Source organism: Gossypium hirsutum, chromosome A01, assembly GCF_007990345.1.
Source record: "Gossypium hirsutum isolate 1008001.06 chromosome A01, Gossypium_hirsutum_v2.1, whole genome shotgun sequence".
Lineage (NCBI taxonomy): Eukaryota > Viridiplantae > Streptophyta > Magnoliopsida > Malvales > Malvaceae > Gossypium > Gossypium hirsutum.
Genome location: NC_053424.1, coordinates 50,980,633 through 50,990,927, shown reverse-complemented (window position 1 = coordinate 50,990,927; position 10,295 = coordinate 50,980,633). Strand labels below are relative to the sequence as shown.

Sequence of the window (10,295 nt, the reverse complement as noted above, 5' to 3'; positions counted from 1 at the left end):
CTCTTCTTGAGGCCCTCGTGGAAACTATAGGAGAGGGTGACGAATTTTCGCGGTTGGACCCGAGGAAGATGATGCTCCCTTCCTCTTCTTCAAGGCTGGTACGGCGGTTTTCTTTCCTCTTGAAGATGAAATTGAAGGCCTGTAATATAAAGAATAATAATAATAGGTAAACATATTCAAAGGGGAAGTAAACTATTTCAGCCAAGACTACTAATATGAAGTAAACTCAACCACAATAATAATGAAAATGATAATAGAAATGTAATGGGTATAAGGTTTTCCTAGTCCCAATTTAACATAAATTGAATGGTAACTAACCTAGGAATGCAATTTAAATGATAGACATTGGCATGATAATAGCATGAAAATAAGCATAGTAATGTCATGGATATGAGGTGTGTCTAACAACTTGATTTAATTCGAAATGTATAATAAATAACCTAAAAATGCAAAATAAATGATAAAGAAATGAACAAAAATGAAAACTAGTTCAAAAGTAATGGATATTATGGTAATAATAAGCATTAATAATGAGAAAAATAGAAGTGAAAGGAGTAAACAAACGCTACAGGAGAGAGATTGAGCTTTAAAAACAAAGTTGGAGGCGGCGCACGGGCGTGGCAGGGGGGCTGTGTGGAGTTGCAGCGGCTAGCGTTAGGGTTTTTGAATGGAGAAGAAAGTAAATAGTGCAGGGTATTTATAGATTTTGGGGCACACGGCCATGTCATACACCCGTGTTCCTCAATTTCAGCCCGTGTGAGTCATGAATTTCAAATTTGGGTGCGTCTGACATTTAGTACACGCCCATGTTCCTCGGGCGTGTGGGTTCACACGACCGTGTCGCCCAACCGTGTCTAGCTTCGTTCGCTTCTCCTACACCCGTGTGTTCAATCTTCATGCCCGTGTTATTTCAACAGGTTCGACCACGGGTGTTAGACACGGGTGTGTCACGCGCCCGTGCTAGTTTCTCAGTTTCAACCACGGGTCTTCCACACGAGCGTGTCGCACACCTGTGTTGTTTTGCCATGGCCATGTCGCATGGCCGTGGCATTTTATCATAGCCCGTGTTGGGGAAATCTTTTGCCCTATTCTCACATGGCCTTAAGCACACTCGTGTGCTTGGCCGTGTCTCTGTGGAAACACCTGTATTCAAGATCTCTATTAGTAGGTTAGGAGTTAAATACCAAAATTTAAAGAAATTAATAATGTTAGTGCTCGGGTTGCCTCCTTAGAAGCGCTTATTTATAGTCTAAGCTTGACTTACCTCTTCATTGAATGGTCATGGTGGTTTAAGGAGTTTATACTCCTCATTCCTACTATCAATCTCATCAAAATAAGGTTTTAATCGGGTGTTGTTTACCTTAAAAGTGCCGAACTTGGGATCACTAACCTCCACCATACCGAATGGAAAAATACTGAGTACCGTAAGAGGGATTTCCTCATTCGGTGTGGTAGTGACAATGTGGGGATCTACGGTATCTAATAAGACCTTATCACCAACCTTAAGTAAATTTGGAGAGGTATCGAAACTCATTGTGGCGTAATTTTGGTTTATCATGTGTTCTCAGTTTATGTGCTCGCCATTCGTCTAGCTCCTCTATCCGTAGCCTTCGTTCATCATGAATGTGTCCTCTATCATTTCTGGAACATGACTCGTTAACTTCCTTGAAGCTCAATTTCTACAAAGTCATATTGTCAGTTTTAGTAGATTGGTGTGGACCTTTACATTCAATGATCGATGTGATGCCAGAATTACGAGCTTGAAGGGTGATCGTTTCATCTCCCACACGAAGTGTAAGCTCACCTGTGCCAACATCAATAATTGTTTTAGCAGTTACTAAAAAGGGCCTCCCTAAAATCAAAAGGGTGTTATTATCCTCCTCCTCTATGTCTAGAACACCGAAATCAATGGGAAATATGAACTTATCTACTTTCACTAGTACATCTTCAATAATACCCCTAGGAAATCTTATAGTTTTATCTGCCAATTGAATGCTCATCCTAGTTTGTTTAGGTTTCCCAAGACCTAGTTGCTTAAACATTTTGTAAGGCATGATGTTAATACTATCCCCTAAATCAGCTAATGCATGACTTATATCTAAACTACCAATTAAACAAGGAATTGTAAAACTCCCTGGATCTTTCAATTTGTAGGGTAGCTTATTTTGTAGAATAACTAAGCAGACTGCGTTTAGCTCCACATGCGACGCTTTGTCCGATTTCCACTTATTTACTAAAAGCTCTTTTAAAAATTTCATTGCATTTGGCATCTGCGACAAAGCTTCAATAAACAGTAAGTTAATATGTAATTTTTTCAAAAATTTGAGGAATTTACCAAATTGTTCATTTGAGCAGTCTTTCCTTGTCGCGTTAGGGTATGGGACACAAGGTTTATATTCTTCATTCACCGTTTTGTTATGACTTACCTCACTTTTAGCTTTGCTCACCATAGTTTGTTGCATCAATTCTGGCTCAGGCGCAATGAATCCTTCCTTATCTTGAGTTGTAATTGTGTTCAGGTGTTCCCTTGGATTAGGTTCAGTATTACTTGGTAAGCTACCTTGTGGTCGTTCGGAGATTATTTTGGATAGCTGGCCTATCTGAGTTTCGAGCGCTTGGATCGATGCTTGTTGATTCTTAAGTGCTGTCTTGGTATTTTGGAAACGGGTTTCTAATACCGAGATGAATTTGGAGAGCATCTCTTCAAGGTTTGGTTTCTTCTCTTGTTGATAAGGTGGCTGTTGAAAACCCTGAGGATTTTGTGGCTTTTGATTCCATTGACCACCTCTAAAGAAATTTGGGTGGTTCCTCCAACCTACATTATAAGTATTACTGTATGGGTTATTTTGAGATCAAAAGTTATTGTTACCCATATAGTTGACTTGTTCCTCTTCGGTTGTAGGATTGAAGGATTGATATTTTGTATGCACACCTCCTCCACTTGAGTCACACCTCATTACTAGATGTACTTGCGTAGAACCAAGTAAACCATCAATCTTTTTATTGAGAAGTTCTACCTGATTTGACAGCATAGTAACTAAGTCGACATTATAAACGCCGGCTATTTTTGTTGGCTTAGTCCTCATGACTTGCCACTGATAGTTATTCAGTGAAATTTCTTCAATGAATTCATAAGCCTCTTCAGGTGTTTTGTTGTTGATGGTTCCTCCAGCACCTGTGTCAATCATCTGTCTTGTTGAGGGATTCACACCATTGTAAAACATTTGAACTTGCAACCATAGAGGTAACCCATGGTGAGAACACCTTCGCAATAGACCCTTGTATCTCTCCCATGCATCATAAAGTGTTTCTAAGTCCATCCGCACAAAAGAAGAGATATCATTACGTAACTTAGCCGTTTTAGCCGGTGAAAAATATTTTAGTAGAAATTTTTCGGTCATTTGTTCCCAAATAGTGATGGACCCTCATGGTAACGAGTTCAACCACTGTTTAGCTTTGTTTCTTAGTGAAAAAGGGAATAACCGAAGGTGAATGGCATCATCAGAAATGCCATTACTTTTGAAAGGGAATAACCTGTGTCAATCATCTGTCTTGTTGAGGGATTCACACCATTGTAAAACATTTGAACTTGCAACCATAGAGGTAACCCATGGTGAGAACACCTTCGCAATAGACCCTTGTATCTCTCCCATGCATCATAAAGTGTTTCTAAGTCCATCTGCACAAAAGAAGAGATATCATTACGTAACTTAGCCGTTTTAGCCGGTGAAAAATATTTTAGTAGAAATTTTTCGGTCATTTGTTCCCAAATAGTGATGGACCCTCATGGTAACGAGTTCAACCACTGTTTAGCTTTGTTTCTTAGTGAAAAAGGGAATAACCGAAGGTGAATGGCATCATCAGAAATGCCATTACTTTTGAAAGTGTCGCAAAACTCCAGAAAATTTGCGAAGTGAGTGTTGGGATCCTCATCCTGCAAACCATCAAACTGAACAAACTGCTGTATCATTTGAATTATGTTAGGTTTCAGTTCAAAATTATTCGCAGCAATAGCAGGTCTAACTATACTTGACTCAGTTCCTGTCAAAGAAGGTTTAGCATAGTCATACATAGTACGTGGAGCAGGATTTTGATTAGCCGCAATTGTAGGAGGTAGCTGATTGCCTAGGTTTCCAGCCATCTCTTCGGTTGGGGGTTGAGTATCGTCTTCTTGCTCGTTCTCCATGTATCTTAAGCTTTGCCTTATTTCTCTTTAGTTTCTATGAACTGTGCGATCGATTTCTTCGTCAAAAAGTAATGGTCCCAATGGGTTTCTTCTAGTCATAAACTATGAAAACCTGCCAAGAGAAGGAAAAAGGAAGTTAATTAGTAATAATAATAAAATTAACTTAAATTAAATTTCAAGAAAAATAAATTGCTAAAGTAATAAAAATTGAGTGTTCCTAATATTTTAGTTCCCCGATAACGGCGCCAAAAACTTGATCGCGAGGTTTCGTGATAGGTTTTAAATATTTATAATTACTCATTCCTGAACTAACTATTATCGCAATGTAGGCAAGTGTACCTATAGAACAGTAGTATAGTTTTAGCAAGACCGGATTGTCGAACCCAAAGGAACTAAAAGTACTAGTAATGATTGTCTTTTTATTATCTAGCCTAAGAATAAAGGGGTTTTTGTTCTAATTAACTAATTATCTAAACTAAGAACGCACAGAGAAAAGAATTGGGGAATTGATTTTGGGAAAATCGATTGACTTGAGACAATCTTAAGGAAAAATCCATCTAGACTTTACTTGTTATTCTGGCTCCGAATCGGACAATTTATTCATTCAACTTGTTCTGTAGATATCCCTAAGTTATGTTATTATCCCTATTCAAGACTAATAATGTCTAATCCCTAGATTGAATAACTAAGATTTTTCTCTAATTAACACTCTAGAGTTGCATTAACTCGATCTATGGATCCCCTTACTAGGTTTCACCCTAATCCGGCAAAATCTTGTCACCCAATTTCTAGGCGCGCAATCAACTCCTTTTAATTATGACAAAAGTACTCTTAGACAGGGTCTATTCCTCCTCTAAATAAGAGCATTTCTTGAATCAGTATCTTGGGATATCAAAACAAGAATTAAGAACACATAATTAAAAACAAGTTAAATATTTATCATACGATTTAGAAAATAATAACAAGATTCGTCTTAGGTTTCATTCCCTTTAGGTATTTAGGGGTTTTAGTTCATAACTAAATAAGAAAACATCTTAGAAGAATAAAGAATACAAAACATAAAGAAAACCCAAAACTCCTGAAGGGAAATTGAGGAGAGATCTTCAGTCTTGATGAGGAATCCAGCTTCTGAGATGGATCAATCGGCTTTCTTGGAGTAATTCCTTAACCCCTATTCTTCGTCTCCCATTTTCTCCTCTTCTAGGGTGTATTTATAGGCTTTGGAATGCCTAGAAGCCCTCAAAAGTGGCCTTTTCTAAATTGGACTTAACTTGGCTAGGTAGGGACACGCCTGTGTGCGATTACTTCAGGCCGTGTTCGAGCCTGTTAGAATGGAAAGGGCATGTGCTATACCCGTGTGAGTCGTGCTCTAATTCTGCCAGATTGACACGGCCGTGTAGTCTGGTCGTGTGAGGAGGTCCAAGCCGTGTTGATTTCGTACTTTGGCCCATTTTCTCAGTTTTTGGCCTGTTTCTCGTTCCTTTTGCTCTCCTATGCTCTTCTAAGTATAAAACATGAAATTAAAGCATTAGGAGCATCGAATTCACCAATTCTAATGAGAAATCATCCATAAAATGCATTAAACATGGGGTAAAAATATGTATAATTTACAGTTTATCAAAACCCATGCTTGAAATTTTGATTTTGGTGAATATTTTGAGTTATGCCATTGTTGAAAACTTGTGATTCTTGTTGTTTGATGATGAAATATGAAAGATATGTTTTGGGTTAACATATGTCGTATTGGAATTTTTGATGATTTTGAATAATTAGGACTAAATTGCAAAAATAATAAAATTGAGGAACTAAAATGTGAAATAAATGAAATTTATGGACCTGTATGGGCACTAGGAACATTCGGCCAAACATAGGTGTAACACCCCAAACCCGGCCTGGAAGTTTGGCTCGAATCTAGCATGTCACATTGAAGTGTTTTTTGAAAACCATGTTTCCATTAAAAACCCTTATTAATAATTAAATACTTGTACCCTTTTTAAACCTTGTTAGAAAACCTCAGCTGAATAACATTCTTAACAACTTTGTAAAAAATCCTGGCAGTTGCGGAAGCTTAATTTAAAAACAATTGCGGTTACGTGATGTTTTGAACAATAGTAGTTGCTTTGGAAAACCGTGTTCTAATACTAGCAATTATAAGAACAATAAATAAAATTCCAAATTTGAAATCCAAAAAATTACAACGGTTTTACTACAACCCACATATAAACATTTAAAAGCAATAATCAAAACCATAACATAAACAGTGTGTGTGGCTTCCTTCGAGCCCCTCGCAGCCCCGATCTGTCTAAGGCTGGAAATAACCTGAAAGGTTAATAACTGGGGTGAGTTTACGAAAACTCAGTGTGAAATCCCCTACTATATAAAAGGAACAGTCAATCATATAAAAGAATTAAAAGTTGGCCCCAGCCCTACTTACAGTTTCAATATCAACTGGGCCTTAGCCCATTTTAACAGACAGTACCAGATGGGCTTTAACCCATTATAGGATAAGAAACATTATCAGAACTAGAATAGAATCAGAATCAGAATTAGGTGACAGAATCAAAATCAGAATCAGAATCAGTATCAGGTAACAGAATCAAAAATCAGAATGTGAATGCAATCCCAACCCAATCCAGCCTATAACCAACCGCTACACTTTGCCTGTACCAGCCCTACACTCCATGTGGGGAATAGCTCAACCCACCCAGCCCTACACTCTATAGTTGCAGCATTGCTGCTCAGTTATCAGATATTGTGACAGAGTCACCGGATACAGATATTGTGGCAGAGCCACCAGAACAGATATTTGTGGCATAGCCACCAGAAACAGATAATGTGGCAAAGCCACTTAACAGAATACGTGGCACAAAGCCATCGATAACTGCATTATGTTAGGCACATAACCATCAACTAGAGTAACATAACCGGCACACAGCCCTAGGTAAATGTGATCGACATAGAGTCGTCAATAACCATATATTGACACATAGCCTTAGGCAAATACGTTTGGCAGACAGCCATAATCAAGTTGGCACAGAGCCATATGTAGGTTGACACAAAGCCATAATCAGAAGGCTTTAAGCCATCGGTAGCTGTATCATGTTAGGCACATAGCCATCAGCGACGTTAATATAGTCGGCACACAGCCTCGGGTAAATATGATCGGCACTCAGCCATTGATCGGTCCACAGTCGTCTTGTGCGACCCGTGCGACCTTATCAAATCAGTACGAATATACGGCTCTTAAGCCTTCGGTGGATCCACAGTCATCAAGCAACCATGCGATCCTAACAGATCAGATCTTCCACCGTACAAAATCCCAACGCATGCAACATGTCATGTATGCAGAATGTCATGTCCATATTTGAATCAAACAATCACAGTCAAGTCATTCATATACCAACATATATTCACAATCAAATTCGTCAACCACACAGTCCAATATAGTCACTTGGCCACAAGGGCAAAACAGTCATTTAACACCTTAGGGGCAAAATGGTAATTTTACCCTACAACGTATCTCGGTAATTCGCCCTACAGGGGTATTTTAGTAATTTTACCATACAGGGGTATTTTGGTAATTCTCCCCTACAGGGGTATTGCGATAATTCTACCCTACAGGGTATTTCGGTAATTCTACCCTACAGGGGTATTTTGGTAATTCTACCCTATAGAGGAATTCTGGTAATTCTACCCTACAGGGGTATTTCAGTAATTTTACCCTACAGGGGTATTTCGGTAATTCTACCCTACAGGGGTATTCCGGTAATTTTACCCTACAGGGGTATTTTGATAATTCCACCCTATAGGGGTATTTCGGTATTTCTACCCTACAGGAGTATTTAGGTAATTCTACCCTATAGGGGTATTTCAGTAATTCTACCCTACAGAGGTATTCTGGTAATTCTACCATATAGGGTTAGTTCGGTAATTCTTCCCTATAGGGGCATTCTGGTAATTCTACCCTACAAGGGCATTCCGGTAATTCTACCCTACCGGGGTATTTCGATAATTCTACCCTACAAGGGTATTTCGGTATTTCTACCCTACAGGAGTATTTCGGTAATTCTACCCTATAGGGGTATTTCGGTAATTCTACCCTATAGAGGTATTCTGGTAATTCTACCCTATAGGGTTATTTCGGTAATTCTTCCCTATAGGGACATTCTGGTAATTCTACCCTACAGGGGTATTCCGGTAATTCTACCTTATCGGGGTATTTCGATTATTCTACCCTACAAGGGTATTTCGGTATTTCTACCCTACAAGGGTATTTCGGTAATTTTGTAAATCGAGGGTAAAACGGTAATTCTGTAAATCAAGGGTACTTTGGTAATTTTACAAGTCGAGGGTATTTCAAGAATTTTACAGGTCGAGGGTATTTCAATAATTTCACAAATCAGGGGTATTTTGGTAATTTCACAAATCAGGGGTATTTTGGTAATTTTACAAACTAGGGGTATTTTGATAATTTTACAAACCAGGGGTATTTTGGTAATTTGGTAAACTAAAGTATTCTAAACAGGGATAACAATACGAATGGCCCTAAAGCCTATTCTCGGCCCAAATGGGCCCACACGCTTGTGTGGCCCTTTTAGCCCAAATCTAGCCACAGATATCAGATTCACCTATCCTAGTCCAATATTTACTACACAATCAAACAACTTATCCAATTGGGCCCGTAGGTCCACTGGGCCCACATGGCCTGTTTCGGCCCATCGCGGCCCGAAGTAGCCATCCTACAGCTAGAGTAGCAAGAAATACACTCCTGATTAGAGACTGGAGTTAATCCACGCTCCGAGCACTCTTAGCCGACGCCCAGCCCAAACGAGCACGCCATAAAGCGAAAGGGATCAGCCAAGAAAGGTACCTTTACTCTCCTTATGGTTCTCTATATTTAAAGCCAGCTTCGCATCCACTCTTATGTTAGCTTCCCGATGCGGGATCCCTCCATCATCAGAGTTTAAATTCAACACCAACTCTTGCCGCCCCCTATTAGCAAAATAAATGCTCTTTGCCTGCCATGGGATTCGAACCCATGCCTCCCCTTAAATACTCCACACGCTACTTGCCACTAAGCCACAAGGCTTTTTGTGTCACAATTTCTCCAACAATATTCTTAAGGCCTACCTACTAGACCAGGGTTGATTCACCTTAAACCAAAATTTTTGCTAGAGTCCAGGTTTGAACCCAGGACTTCTCCAACACTTCTCAGCACACTTAACCACTAAAACAAGCGTTCATTAACGAAATTTTCACGCACAACAGAATATTATAAGCTGCCTTCAACCGCTCCCATGCTCAAGGCCCAAAACTTCTAGGCCCAAATTCAGGGTGTTACAACTCTACCTCCCTTAAAGAAATTTCGTCCCTGAAATTTCCATCAAACAGGGTAGTCATGCAACATCTACCTTACTACGCTATCGCTGCGCACTCTGATCCTACTATCACTATCACACTTCAACTAGAACTTGAAACATCTCATACATACAACACTTATTCACAGAAGCAGCCACATATTTAACACACATATATACAATTTATATATCCAAACATCATATCCACATAAAATAAATACCAAACTTAAATTCAGACCAATATCTAAAAAATCCATAGTATTTCAATTTCTAAACAAACAAAAGTATTCAGAAGACTTACGGATTCGGCGCCAAAGACTCGGTGTGCCACACTTTTTAAGAGAAATACTTCAAACTGAGCACATGGTTGAAAATAATTTTTTGAACTTCAACCTTTGAAAACCCAATCCACAGCCGAGTTGTTGCAACCCAGGCTCTGATACCACTAAATGTAACACCCCAAACTCGGCCTTGAAGTTTGGCTCGAATCTGGCGTGTCATATTAAAGTGTTTTTCGGACACCATGTTTCCATTAAAAACCCTTCTTAATAATTAAAAACTTGTACCCTTTTTAAACCTTGTTAGAAAACCTCAGCTGAATAACATTCTTAACAACTTTGTAAAAGATCCTGGCAGTTACGGAAGCTTAATTTAAAAACAATTACGGTTACGTGATGTTTTGAACAACAGTAGTTGCTTCGGAAAACCGTGTTCTAATACTAGCAATTATAAGAACAATAAATAAAATTCCA

At 38.9% G+C, this 10,295-nt stretch overlaps 2 non-coding genes across 2 annotated transcripts; both read left to right on the top strand.

The window, feature by feature from the left end:
* The first annotated feature begins 3,246 nt into the window (after positions 1–3,246).
* On the top strand, positions 3,247–3,353 carry LOC121206688 (small nucleolar RNA R71). Its single transcript, XR_005901831.1, has one exon. It is a non-coding gene; the product is annotated as a small nucleolar RNA R71 (small nucleolar RNA).
* A 252-nt stretch (positions 3,354–3,605) lies between these two features.
* On the top strand, positions 3,606–3,712 carry LOC121206535 (small nucleolar RNA R71). The gene has a single exon (XR_005901579.1). It is a non-coding gene; the product is annotated as a small nucleolar RNA R71 (small nucleolar RNA).
* Positions 3,713–10,295: the final 6,583 nt, after the last annotated feature.